We start from the raw sequence: 15549 nt of genomic DNA on the forward strand, positions 1-15549 counted from the left end.
GAAGTGTCACTATAAATTGCAAGTTCGCGTTTTTGTGTGCATTAGGGCCCTCATATTTACACGTGTAGGTTCGAGTGTGAGTCGAGTTCTGTCATCCAAATAAAAATGAAGTGAACTCGAGGGAAAGCTCACGTGGGCATACATGTGTCTCTCGCACCCTGGGATCGGAGAAGGTAGTGCACAGGCCGGCGAATAAGATTCGAAGACACTATAGTAATTATTTAATTATTTTATCTTTTTACATTATAACGACATGAATAAGAAGGAAAATAGCCTTTGGTAACTGTTGAATGAATAACTGAAATGCATTTGTGTTTATCATCACAATGATTAATTTTAACATTATTGTGATTTCCAATTTTATATCTCACGACAGAGATTTTGATCTATTTAGGTCTCTGCAAGTCGATGTCCTTGTCGCTATCACTGCGCGTGTGTACCTGTATAGGCCCTTTGCCTTTGTCCGTGACTATGTGTGGCCCTTGTGAGTGTGGGCGGAACAAGCTCGTAGAGAATGAATGGAGAGTGACCGTTGTCGGGGCTTTAATGGGTCATGCCCTCTGCCCTTGCTGGTCTGTTGCTATCCAGAACCTGCCAGCCCTTATATTGAGGACCTCTCTCTCTCTCTCTCTCTCTCTCTTCTCTCTCTCTGTCTGTCTGGGTGAAATATCGCTGGATACGTCGTACAAATGCGGCAATCGATTTCGTCCGAATTCGGGAAATGCATTTAGTATTTATATATGCGAATGCGTCCAGCCACCAAACATTCGGACTAACCGTAAGTGAAGTAACTCGGGCCAGATGTATGAACCTTTCACACCCACGCGAGGTTCCTTTTGAAGTGACTCTTCCCGCTAATCTCGAATCAGTGGGCATTTGAGGCTAGGGACGGGACCAGTGAATGGGTTCAGATTCTTACAAATAGCCAGAATGATGGGCTCTGGACGAATTTCATTTGTTGCTAAGCCCTGGCTCCGGCGTTCGCTCTTCCTCCGGCACCTGGCCGTCTGCCGGAGTTCCAAATTCGTCCTACTCTCGCTCTTGGGGGTCCTCTAGCCAGGTAGACCTCCTCCCTTGGCCGTGGGGTTAGCATAATTATGATTCACACTATACATATACTATGCGTGTGTGTATTCAATATATATATATATATATATATATATATATATATATATATATATATATGTGTGTGTGTGTGTGTGTGTGTGTGTGTATTATATATCCTGTGCAAACATAACAAGATACAACAGTAAGTCTATTGAACATGATATAAAAAAAAACTGTGTGATTTCGTAAAATGTTAAAGAAGTGAGTAAACCAATGCTATTATTTTATATAAAAAAAAAGCATTGGTTTACTCACGTCTTTAAAATTTTACAAAATCAAACAATTGCTTCTTTTGCTATAGTAAGACGCGAGTTATTTTACCCAAAACGACAAGATTGAAAGCGTGAAAGGATGATGCTTTATGTAGGATAGGATCCATTTCGGTTTCCCTTCAGTCGAACTGGTTTGAGCGAAAGCTTCCAAAGCCAAACGTCGGGCCCTTCTTTCTGAACCGAAGGGCGTCTAGCGACCCGAGTGACACCTGGACGCTATAATCTATTCTTATATGGTTATCAGTTGAATCATTTTCTTCGATTCAAAGATATTGGATTTCTCCAGATGTCTTTCTTTTACATTATTCAATAATCAGATACATCGAACACATGGTCACTGATCGTACGTAGCTATGGGCAGACGATGATTATTGGTCCAGGGCATTTCGACCAACCAGTGGTTCCTTTGTCTGTGTCCTCCTCCTCCTCCTCCTACCAAATGCCCTCTCCTCCTCCTCCTCTTCTCTTCCAGTCCTTTTAAATTGAAGTAATAAAAGTCCCCTTAAATACCCTTATGGCTTGGACAAAGTATTTCAGAGTCAGGGACCCGGAGCCATGACAGCTCGGTGATTTTAACGAATTCTAGGAGATGATCTCACGTTGCACGAAGACCTTTATTTATTTATTTATTTATTTATTCATTTATTTATTCATAGGAAGGGTTTGTAATCGCATCACGCCTTTCTGAGATTATGAAGAGAAGGGGGAATTTTTAAAATGCAGTTACATGTTAGTATGGTTAGTGGCAGGCATGTTAGTGTTTACTGCGTGTATTTAATTATGAATGCTATTAGGAATATTAGCGTTTAAAAAAATAATTGTAAAAGGATTGCGGAATTCCTCGTTGTCATGTTTTTATTTCAACTTAAATCCATCATATGGTTTCTCTGAAGACGAGGAAGGAAAAGACAACTAAGAAGAGACTGGCGAGTAGGAGGAAGAGGGAGAGACCTCTTCGATAACCTAAAAGTATTGACCCCAGACAATGAATAAGAGAATTTTTGGGGAACTTTGGATCAATGGTTTTTCTTATGATTTCATTTGTTTTTCTCTTATTTTCTTCCTCATTTTCATAGGATAATTCTGTAAAATTTCAAGAAAACGTCAAAATCACAAGGTACAGGACCCAATTTCAAATTCACGTTTATCTGCAAGTGAAAGCTGTTTATCAGAGATAATAAAATCGCCGTTTTGTAATAGGACTGTCAACTCATTGTGCTCATGTCAAGGACTGCTGCTAGGTAACCTGCATGTTTGTTGTTTTATATCATTCTTCCATAATTCTTACTTGTTATTATCCGGGAATATAATGTCCATTTGCCTCTTAATCGTACGTCTTGTGCTTGTCAACTACATTGCTTTTGTCTTCTGCAACAGACGCACTTTGTTCGTTACGAAAAATTCTAATTTTGTCTCCCACTGAAATAGTTCGTTTCTTTTCGCGTTGCCATTAATTGTCTCTTTACTCAGTGATTTCATCCCTAAGCTTTGGCTCCTTTTGGTGTTGACTTCTTGGCGGTGCTCAGCCTAGTATCTAGTTGTGCATCAGACCCAATCAATCGGTGTTAGTTAGTCTAGGGCCGGCAGCCAGCCGACAGAACATCCAAATGGATACGAAGACTTTCTATTCGAAGACCCCTTTTGCCTCTGACGTCAGTCTGGTCTGTGGTGGCCTTGTTTGACACGTTCATATAAGCAGACATTTTCTGGTCCACACATACAACTGGAAGTATGCACGGTTGTACGGAGACATCCATTACTGTCGCGTGCACAGAATAATATGAAGATTCAGAGAGCAGATGTATACGTTATCGATACAAGATATACTCTGTGCCCAGACCTAATTTAGCCATGGCGGCCCGGTAGGGGGTCTTTCATCTTGGGTTAATGTTACGGTGAACAAATGTGTTACCAGAGCATGTCAGATAAAGACGCCGAGATCCAAGTGTTCGATTAGGCACAGACCATTTGCATATCACAGTCGCATTCCTGTAGAAAATGGTGTCATTTGTTTGATAATGAAGTCTTAATCTGGGTCTTCAACTGTACAAAATTCGGACAGAATAACCCAGTCCGCAACGCCCTTCTTTTATTAGTTTTCTTTCCTATTTTGTGCAAACTACATAAAACTTTCTGAGTCACCGAACAGACCTTCTGAGTTCCTAGACAGGAACTGTGAACTTGTACGAACGCACACTCGGATTCCACGTGACCTTCTCTATCTCTCTCTCTATCTCTCTCTCTCTCTCTCTCTCTCTCTCTCTCCATTTCTGAAGTTTGTTGCTAAGACAACGCCTTTCGGTGGGTTCTGATGATATCTGTTCGATGGCCTCACCTCCCGCTTCTCCTCCTCCTCCTCCTCCTCCTCCTCCTCATTAGGACCACATCTGGGGTGGATGCTTGCATATTCATGACATCTAGTAATGTCTGGAGTCAGCAGCAACCACACGAGACAAGTCTAGGACGCCAAGGACGATGGAGTTTTGGAAATTCATTTTCAGGAGAGAGTGAAGTGAAATGGGGAGTTTTGGGTCAACGGCGTAGTATACGAAGGAGGCCTTCGACCAGAGTAGAATCTTGACCTTGTGTTAAGGCACCGTCTGGAACAAGGATAAGCAGACAGTGAGATCATAGTAAGTTTGTTTTGATTTGGGTAGGTAATTATCCTCTGCATATGCATATCTAGTTGTGCAGTGAAGGAGCTCTGGCATTCGAGAGTGTCTGGGATCTGTCTGAAGGTAGAACCTCTATCTGTATTGCCATCTTGACCTCATCTCCCGACTGGGAGCTTAACGACTTGGACACATGTTACAATATATATCCGATTCCCCTGCAGACGTTAGGTGACGAAACCATCTGCCCGGTGGATAATGAAGGAGATTGTTATGATCTATACAAATTCATATCGTCGCTTCAGATTTGCGTGGTTTGTAGCTTTAAGAGCAACGACATGCACTCTTCGCTACACGCCTTTTATTGCTGTGTCAAGCTGATATCAGAAAATGATAAGAGGCTGAAATTTACTGCGACTCCAGCACATAAACGCGTCCGCCAAACGCCAAATGAAAAAGGAGACAAGCATATCACTTCTTAAAGGCCTAAAAAAAATTATGCATTGATTTTTCGAAGCTACTCTTCAAGGCTCTTTTACATTACTTCCGTTTTACACCTGTGGTTTTTTATAAACTTTCTGAAACCGCAGTCTAAGACGTAACAATACTTGTGGTAACAGTATTGAAAGTAACAGCAGAACTATGTAAGTGTTCTTGCTCATAAAGCACAAATACAGAACAAACCCCCAGAACCTTTCTCCTAGACTTTTATTTTCTTTTTATTTTATTTTCAAACAGGACCCCAAATCCCTTTCGCAGAACGAGGAACCACCTTGCGTTCAAGGCAACTTAGAATAGGTCAAGTCTGACCAAGAATTGTCCTAAATTCTAATTTTATCGATGCTTCAAGGTATCTGAGCCTAGGTGATTATTTTTTTACATTCCTTTATGTCTCTCTTTTGTCGGAAGCTTGTCTCTCCTTATTTGTTATCAAGTATCTGGACCTATTTTGTGTGTGTGTGTTTTTTTTACACTCACTTTGGTCAGAATAGTTCATTTCTTATCGATCTTAGTATCCTGTTGGCCTCTGGGCTTTCATTTATCTTGAAAGTCGACGCTAATCAGTTGCAAGGTGATTGAGTTATTAAACGCATCAAGATTATGATTTTCGATTTGGCGGCTCAGTATCATCAATAAAAGAATGACTAAAGGGTAAACGTGTGCACCAGTGACTGTATGTTTGGCTTTGGTAACATCATGAGTCAACAACGTTTGCATATGTAGATTTTCTTATGTAATTTTTCTCATTTCTTCATTTTTACGTACACTACTAAAGACTCCAAAATAATGAAATAAAGACGGCTTTGTCATTATAGCATTAAAAGGAGTCGGATTCAGTGAAATCAAAGCAAAAGAATTCACATATTACAGAGAAAATGGTGACTGTTCCAAAGACTATTCAACGAACTCATCACTGAACGCGGGGTTCACATCGTCCATTTGGCGACACACGAGAGGAAAGGTCTGCAAGCAAGTCGTTAGTATGCGAAGGCCAATGCACATTCATCAGTAGAAACTGACGTACGTTCATTTCCTTTAACTGTGCCTCATACAACTATGATTGTGCTTATAAGTTTACTTTCCTATGAGCCTTTTACCCCATGGATCGTCATCAGCGAAGGCAAGTTTTGGCCTCTTCTTAGCAATAGAACTTGACCCTTTTAGCCTAACCGCTTTAAGCCGGTTAAATCTTACACTGAATAATCCTCGGCTAGGCTCATGCTTGTTTTGGACGAGTCTCTCCTCCTGAATATTTATGATGATACAGAAAACGATGATTTGTTCCAGTTAAAAAAAAATTATCAACGTGTTCGTCGAGAACCTAATCTAAGGTTGTCATTCATTAATCACTGTGGATGGATATCTGGTTTTTTTTTTTCCTATTTATATTTTTCAAAACCTCGCGTGGAATTTGCACTCCTTTAGACATGCATTGGTGAGTTTCAGCTTTTATTGAAGACTCCTGATTAAATAGTATTAGTGCTTTTGTTGTTTAAACAACAATAACAACAACAATAATAATAATAATCATAATAATAATAATAATAATAATATCTTATTTTTATCATTATTATTGGCATCATCATCATTACGAATAATAATATAATAATAATAATAATAATAATAAACACCGACGTTAGCTACTTATCATAATCATCGTTATTTGCTAACAGGATACATTCATGATGCTACTAAAATATTCTTACACTGAAATCCTCTATTATCAATATTGCTTAAAAATACTACTTGAGGGTCTTCCTCTAGATATAATAATAATAATAATAATAATAATAATAATAATAATAATAATAATAATAATAATAATAATAATAATAATATGACAATGTCTGTCAAAAATTCTAAGCTTTAGACTACTTCACTGCGTCGTCACTTTATTTGTTCTTAACTGTAAAGACATCTCGTTCACAATGAAAGCTTTTATCAATACTTCGTTTTACCACACACACAAAACACACACTCTCTCTCTCTCTCTCTCTCTCTCTCTCTCTCTCTCTCTCTCTCTCTCCACCTCTTGTGTCTCTTATCTTTCTTTTCAATCCAAGACCGGTTCCATACAGATTAACGATTACATTACCTACGTTTCCATATTCGCCTCGCTTGGCGAGTAATTACTGAAGGAGTCTTACGCTTCATTCGGTTACCAGCGCAGTTTTTCAGGAGTGGAAAAACTTTCTGGATGAAAAATATGATAAAGGGATACATGATATACGGAAGAAACAGTCTATAATGAGAGCTAGTAAACGGAATAAATGTCGTGATTGTTTCTCATATACTTAAAAGAGGAATTTATTCTTGCCTGTTTTCGTCAGGTCGTAAATAGGGAAGGGACAATCTGATAGAAGAGTTTGTTTGTTTTATCTATTTATTGATTGGTTTATTTATTTATCTATTTTTCTTTAATATTTAACAAATTATATATTCCATCGTGCACAGACTATGTTTAAGCAAGATAAACAAATGTCTTGGCGTATTACGGCTTATTTTATAGTTGAATGGCATTCTGAAGACCGCATGTACTTCGGAATAAAAAAAAGAATAGTACAGAAAGTGCTCTGCGGTTATGTAAGAGAGTAACCTGAAGACCTAGATAACATTTCACAAGACACTCTGTTCTTTGTGCATGTGTATGTGTTCGACCTAGAATATAAACCTCCCGGTTCATTTTAGTTATTGATTTTGTCATGTCTTTTTCATACCTAATATAATGGTCCTAGTATTAACATCATGGCAAAGAAAACTGTTTTAAATACTGTTTTTGAGTCACTGAAAAGCCGTAAATACTTGGCTCTGAATCCTGTTTCTCTGTTCAGTTCAATTGGTACATACAAAGATGAAACGTGGCCGTCACCCCAGGCCATAGTTTTTTTTTCCGTTTCTTGTTTCTTTTTTGTCGGTGATATTATGTAAGGAGTATAGTGTGACAGTTACATCATTCCCCGCAGTTATTCGAGATTTTAGATGCCTGCCTTTTAGCACTTTATTGATGTAGAGGGTTAATATCTCCTTCGGTCATCTTTCTTTCCATGCCGAAGATGCCCCACGGAAGACTTTTGGTTTGCTTAGTATTATCAATAGCTTGTCTTCTTCCTCTTCTTCTTTTGCTTAGAACAGATTATCATTGATTGTCAATATAATATTTAGTTATTTTAATTTTTTTTACCGTATTACTGTCACAGGAAGTTCTATTTTTAAGTATTTCAATTAAAATAAAGTTTGGCGACATTTCATTCTATAAGTTAGTCTTTAAAGGTAGACACCTCCCAGAGATATGCTGTGCAATCTATTTTTATTTAGCAGTTACAAGATTCTGCAATTCCTAGAGACTCTTAAATTTTTTGGAACACGTCTTTTCTAACACTGGGTATTTAAAAGCGCTTCAGCGCTGATTTTTGCACCAATCGTCCTGTCTAGAATTATTCGAATCAACGCAGAATATAAATATACGTGACTGGAACCTCTTTTCAGTAGTTTTCAATCACTCCACTTGTACGCTACTTCAAACATATTTCATTTTTCCAATCACTTTACTTGTCCTATGGCCATTCCAGTCCTATGGCCATTGCAATAATTTTACTTGTCCTATGGCCATTCCAATCACATTAATAGTCTTGTGGCCATTCCATTCACTTTACTTGTCCTTTGGCCATTCCAATCACTTTACATGTCATATGGCTATTCCAATCCTATGGCCATTGCAATCACTTTACGTGTACTATGGTCATTCCATTCACTTTACTTATCCTATGGCCATTCCAATCCTATGGCTATTGCAATCACTTTACGTGTACTATGGCCATTCCATTCACTTGTCCTTTGGCCATTCCAATCACTTTACTTGTCCTATGGCCACAATTTACTTGTTGCATCGAGCCGTTCTAAGGAGTCTTTGCAGCGTTCACTGTTTTCTGAAAGCATTCTGCCTAACTTCCCGTCTTTCAACAGGCAATTTTATGAAATGAACTTTAAAATACACGCAATGGTTTGCTTTTGTGTGTTTCTATTTAAGATATGAGACCCTTTATAAGGAGATGTATCCATATATTTGTTTCTGAGGGTAACAACAGTAGTTCACGCCCTATCTCGGGCTTTTCTTATTTCATTGTTGTCTTTGACGGCATGATTTCATATGTGTATTATACCGCACGTGTAAAAGTGTACCTACTAGTGTTGTTTCAGCGTATTTATCACAGTTAAGTATAGTTTTGGAGTCTACTAGGATTATCATCTGTATGCCAACCATAAAGAAACCCACGAATATTTATACACATAAATATTAATATATATATATATATATATATATATATATATATATATATATATATATATTATATATATATATATATATGCGTGTGTGTGTGTGTGTCATAAAGTACGGAGCCCTCTTAACTTCTTGACTAGAAAAATTTTGATCTATTTAAAATATACATATAGATATATATATATATATATATAGATATATATATATATTATATATATATATCTATATACATATATATATATACATATATACTATATATATATATATATCTATATGTATATATATCTATATATATATATATACTATATAGCTGTGTATACGTATATTAACTCTTCATTTGCACGTCAAGCGTCATAAGACGGATCCCTCTTACTTCTTGCTAGAAAATTTTATCTATTTTAATATATACATATATATATATATACTATATATATATATATATATATATATATATATATATATATAGATAGATGATAGATATATAGATATATCTGTGTATACGTGTATAATTTTCATTTGAACGTCAAAGTGAACAGAATTCGTTTGATATTGTATATTAAGGAAAACTAATGGCGTTGATCTTGTTACCAAGGAGAGCTTGGTGAAGACCATCCTTTGTATATTTTCATAGCTTTGTCTAACCACAGTATTCAGAAATTATATTGCATGTCACACACACGACCGTACCTCAAGTCACAAGCCTTGCTGCTGGTTATCCCGGGGGACGCAACTTTGACACGCATGTCATTTGTCCCTAGGGTCTACAGTCGAATGTTCGGCGGCCATTTGGGTCAATGACATAATATCAATTCCTTATGAGAGATCGGATTTTTTGGAATACAATTTTTCAACTTTATTTGCATGAAATGGTCGTTTAATTCAGGGAAGAGTATTCCACGAACGCCGCAGTTGTTTCTAGCATACAACAAGTGGCTTTCCTTAGTTATGTTCTCCCCTAATCACCCCTACCCCCACCCCATATGATAATCAGTCGCTGTTACCATGTGAGTCTGGAATTCTCCCGCCAGAAGGGACGGACGGCGCTGTGAAGGGTCAGACGTGAATATAGATAAGCTGTTGAAAAATAAACTGTCGAAGCTCATGGAGGAGAAAGAACACCACCACTATACCTCTTCTGTGACTGAGCATGATCCGTCGCAGACTGACTCCACAATGGAACGTGCCGCCTGTTTTCCATTGTTCGACTCCAGCGAACATACGTAGTTGGCGCTGTCCAGTGAAGTAGTATGTTGGCTTCAGCTTTTTCTTCACATTTTCTTCTTGAATAATAATCAAATTTATGCAGTTCTCTTGGTATTTTGTTAGTCTAACGACTTCCGCTGGGAAAGGAAGAATTTGCCTGCGAAAAATTCGACGCGAAGTGCCTAGTACTAGTGCTTTCATTGAGCAGTGCCTCATTATATGCGGAGTCAGTGACCCAGTTAGTTGTCACGTCGAGTAACCTCCAATCAATAACTTATTGCAGTCAATGGATGGGGTCTGAATACCGTAGTTTTACTGATGTAGTATCTCACCTCCGACGCTCGTAACCAGCCATTTTACTAAGTAATCTTTGAATGATGCGAGGGGAGTAATATGGTCTAGTTCGCTCGATTTCAGGAAACCGAATATGGTGAAATAATTCTTGCTTCTTTCGCTCTCTCCATCACTTGTGTCGATTCCTTAGTCTTGTTCTCTGTCGTTTTCGGCAGCCTTATTCGTTTCCATATCTGTGCGGTCTCTCCCAACTATCGCTCACTGGCTGTTTATTATGCGTCTGCTAACACAAGATGAGCGATGATCATCATCGGAAGAAGAAGAAGAAGAAGAAAAAGGAGGGAAGAGAGAACATGAGGGAATCAGTCGTGGGAAGGCTGCATGGATTCTGGAGAGAGGGGAGGAGGAGGGGCGTGTAATTGGCCGGGGGGGGGGGGGGGGCGGTTACAGGATAGGAGGGAGCACGAGGCAAGAAGGTTCACCACTCCTTCAACCAAGGATTGATTGTCTCCATCCTTGGTCGCCTCTTCTTCGGCGCCCATCTCTCCTCTACATAAACTACATTATTTTAGGAATTTTACGACTCCATCCCTGTGTTTCTCGGAGAGCGGCGGCTGATGCTGCTGCCATTTATGCTATGATCTACGGCCGCTGGATAGGTTCGGATTCTGCTTCCTTAGTCCTTTTTGTTTTCAGTTTTCCTTTAATGTGACCTTTGATTCGGAGACCGATATGTTTTTATTTTTTATTTATTTATTTATTTATTTATTTATTTATTTATTTTTTTTTTTTTTTTTTTTTTGTAAACTGGATCGTCAACTTTCTACTGGTATATAATTCTTGTTGTTGTTGTTTTTTCGCCAAGAAAGCTCCTTTTGGGGTCCTTCCTTGACCCCCATCATACCTGGTTTCCGGTTGTACCAAATCTCTTGGCCATAACATCTCCCGAAGGGTAATATATTTCTGCCCTGACCTTCGAGGGTTAGGTTTGTATTTTACAACATTTTGCCATTCTAGTCACGATGCCTATAATTGCGGCATTACCTTTGAAGTATTGTTCGTGATGTGAATTTACTCCAGAATGTTCGCTGATGGTATTAGCTACGCGAACGAAACTACTCGCAACACAAATAGAAATATATACGTGATGAAATACAACGCACAAAACCTATAAAAAAGGAAATAATTCACCGGGCCATATTAATAGCCCATATGTTCGAGGACAGAGAGAGAGAGAGAAGAGAGAGAGAGAGAGAGAGAGAGAGAGGGTTAGTTTACTATTATCAAATATCACGGTGTAAATGCATAAATGCATATTCTTTTAAGTCCACTATATAATCAACGAACCCATTCTACCAACAAGAAACAAATAAAGGAGACTTAATCTCGCAATTGTCAAGAAAAGAAATTACTGATCGTCCATTAATCTTTGGTCAGGTCCAGAAGGGTGAGGCTTAAAATAAGCCTAGAGATAAATAACCACCATATTAAACCTTCGGGCTTCAGAATGTCTGAATTTCTTCATCTGGTTCTTCATTTGCAGTGACAAAATTAAGAGGGCATTCTCGTTTGTTTGTTTGTTTGTATGGTGTTTTTACGTTGCATGCAGCCAGTGGTTATTCAGCAACGGGGCCAACGGCTTGACGTGATTTCCGAACCACGTCGAGAGTGAACTTCTATCACCAGAAATACACAGTTTCTGATTAAAAAAAAGTGTTACATTAATAAACGTATCAGATGAGAAAAAAAAAGTGACCAGTAGAAGGGCCTTTTTTTGGCGTCACTGTTTTAAGAAATAATAAGAAATCTGTTCAAAACTGTCGCTTTGATATCAATCCAGACAAACCCTACCTCTACCGTCTCATTAGGCATTCACTATCGCCATTCCCCTCATCCTTCGCTCATTCATTGGCATCCGCTATGCACTAACAATGGGATGCCAGTATCCCATTCATTGAATGCTCTGTCCAACCACCTCTCCCTCTTTGTCTGGGACGTGGAACGGTTGAGAGAGAGAGAGAGAGAGAGATTAGCTACGCTTGGCTCGGCTCAGTCGTGAACGTCCGTCAGTAAACATTGTTTATGGATACTCCGATGTATGTTTGCATTTCCACCTCTCTCTCTCTCTCTCTCTCTCTCTCTCTCTCTCTCTCTCTCGCAAGCATGCACAGGTAAAATAACATATATTTTCATGTTCCTATGTGTCGATTTTGAAATTGAATCTGCGGCAGGAAAGACGCTAATTTCTGTAAGCCACCGATCTATATACTCGCTTACAATGTATATTTATACACACACATATACATGCATATATAATATCATATAAACACATATGCATATGAGTCTTCTACATAAATCAGTGGAAGACGAAAATAAGAAAGAGGTTTAATTCTGTACACACATTTGGCATCGCAATTCCCAAGGTCATGGACGTCGATGAGAGAGAGAGAGAGAGAGTCTCTATGAATGGGCTAACTTGCATAGGTGCGCCCCGAGACGGTGTGAGTGGGTGGATGGGTGTTTGCGTGGGTGTTTGGATGCGTTTTTCTGTTACGAAATTCTTTCATGAAACACAAAGAACGTAACCAAGGCCAAACATCTTCAAGACGTTCAAAATTCGCGGATAATGGACGAAAAAGGGTCAAAACGAGGCCCATTGACCCCTAATATGATCGAAGACTTATCTCGTAAGCTAATGATACTTCCGCCAAAAGTGGCAACAATCTCACGTTGAAGGGACCCAAGCCTAAACCAATGGCGGCCCTTTTGGCTCACCTACTCGAGTTGTAAACAAGGAAACTCCTCTGCAAAGTTTCTTTTTATTCATTATTCTTTTTTATTTTTAGTATTTTCATCTGACATTAGTAGGGACAGATGTTAATGTCTCGATACATACATGTGTGTGCATATATAGCATGTATTTATACACACATATATATATATATATATAATATTATATATTATATATTATATATATATAATATTATAATATTAACATTTACATTATATATTTTACACTATTATATATCTATCTATCTATCTATCTATATATATATTATAGATATATATCTATATCTATATTATATACTATTACATATATAATAATATATTGTATAATATTATATATATACAGAATTTCTCATTGTTAAAATACACATACGTACGTACATACATACAGACAACAATCAAACACTCATACATACAGTATCAATATCTGTATTATTCGTATACAGTACGCTGAAAAAAACTGAACAACACCCAAAATCCTTGAAACTAAAAGTACCGCAAATAATTTATGAATGTCAGTGCGAAAAATCAATTTGCACCATCGTATTATCTCTCTCTCTCTCTCTCTCTCTCTCTCTCTCTCTCTCTCTCTCTCTCAGAAAAATGAACTTATTTCCTTTTCATACACACACACATACAAACATAAATACATATATATACATATATATAATGTATATATTGTAAATAAAAAATTGATGCTTCGGAAATCTTCCTTGTTATTGGCCATAATTAATTGATATGAACCGCTCCTCTCGATAAAGACAGTTAAAACGAATCGAATTTTGGCTAATTCCATCTATCGCACACATTTTCTTCTGCCTGATAACTCATCCAAATCCTTAAGAAATAATAAAGGAATCGTGACAATAAATTCTAGCTTTTTTCATCCCCGTGAAGACTGTGCGCCTTCTCGAGTATCCTTTGGGACCCCAAGGATTGGGTACCGTTTTTTTCTCTCTGTGGGCCACAGGTGCTATAATCCCGGGATATGTTACCTCTGGTCGACGAAATATATCAGAAAGACCAGTCCAAAAAGAAAGCTGTGGTCAATACGACGGGACGGACATGGATATATCGTGGGACGCGAGTCACTGAACTCCCACGGATCAAAATACAGTACATACCTGACTCGGTTATGTGTGTGTATAATATATATCATATATATATATATATATATATATATATATATATATATATTGATATATATATAAAGGCATAAGCCACGAAAGAAAGATAAACAATGGAGTAGCTACAAGATCTTTCGACTCAACGTCCTTTACTTAGCAGACGAGTCGAAAGATCTTGTAGCTACCCCGTCGTTTATCTTTCCTTCGTGGCTTATACCTTTATTTATGCATCTATCACGTTCCAAACTTTCGTGATTCAGTTACACATACATACATACATACATACTATACATACATATATATCTATATATATATATATATATATATATATATATATATATATATATATATATATATATATATTGTATCCTATATCGGACACCTTTTAGTCTGTATCCTTGCTCACTGGTGAACAGGGACACAGAAAAAGCGCCCGAAATGTATGAATGCAATTTCTTTATAATGTTGTTTATGGCCCTTTTCATCTTCACAGTGTACAATTGGGTTACAGTAAAAAAACATTCACACATTATATGATATATGTACGTAATATATATTATATATATTAATTATATAATTAATAATATATATATATATATATATATATAAAGATTAATCTGACTTAAAATCAAACGCGCGCGAATGCAAACATGTCAACCCGTCTATACCCAAGCTTATCAATTTACCTCTTTATCTTATATATAATAATGTATATCCTGCTTAAAGCGCGCGTAGGCTAGAACTGAAGGGCGTTCTGGGGAGAATAATGCAGCTGCAGTGACGACGACGACGATGATGATGATGATGATGATATCACAGTTACGAATAGGATTGTAATTGGTTGGAGGAATGAAAACATCAGGCGGGAGAGGTCAAGGAAACGAAGGATTCGCGGGTGTAGGCTTTAGGATTTTGAATAAAGGTCAATCCTATAATTTTATATATTTATTATTCAATTTTTATTATGCATAAAGCCCACTGACCAGGTCATATTTATGAATATCCAAATTGGAAGATTAAGGCAGATACAAAAACGAAATTGAAATTGTGAGAAAAATTAAACGAATTATCTTTTACTCTAACAAACAAACCTCTGCTATTTGCATGCAAGCTCTCAAGAGCAAGAGCCCGTGTTGGTATAAGGCCAGCTTAACCTAGAAGAAGAAGAAGAAGAAGAAGAAGAAAAATGAAATAAACATCATGCTTTTGTCATGTCTACCTATAGCAGCGTCTCCTTAACAACCAGCCCCCCCCCCCACCCACCCCCTCCCCCGCGAGAGAACCCCTCCGGGAAGGTCGCCTGAATGGACCTCCGCCTACAGACATCTATTTATTTGCTTCATTTGAGACTTAAGACTTCAAAGAAA

At 37.7% G+C, this 15549-nt stretch overlaps 1 protein-coding gene across 2 annotated transcripts in view; it reads left to right on the top strand.

Moving 5' to 3' along the window:
- The window catches only part of LOC135208783 (5-hydroxytryptamine receptor 5B-like), a 157819-nt gene that overhangs the window by 98325 nt on the left and 43945 nt on the right, over positions 1-15549 (top strand). The window lies entirely within an intron of this gene.

Source organism: Macrobrachium nipponense, chromosome 35 (assembly GCF_015104395.2).
Source record: "Macrobrachium nipponense isolate FS-2020 chromosome 35, ASM1510439v2, whole genome shotgun sequence".
NCBI lineage: Eukaryota > Metazoa > Arthropoda > Malacostraca > Decapoda > Palaemonidae > Macrobrachium > Macrobrachium nipponense.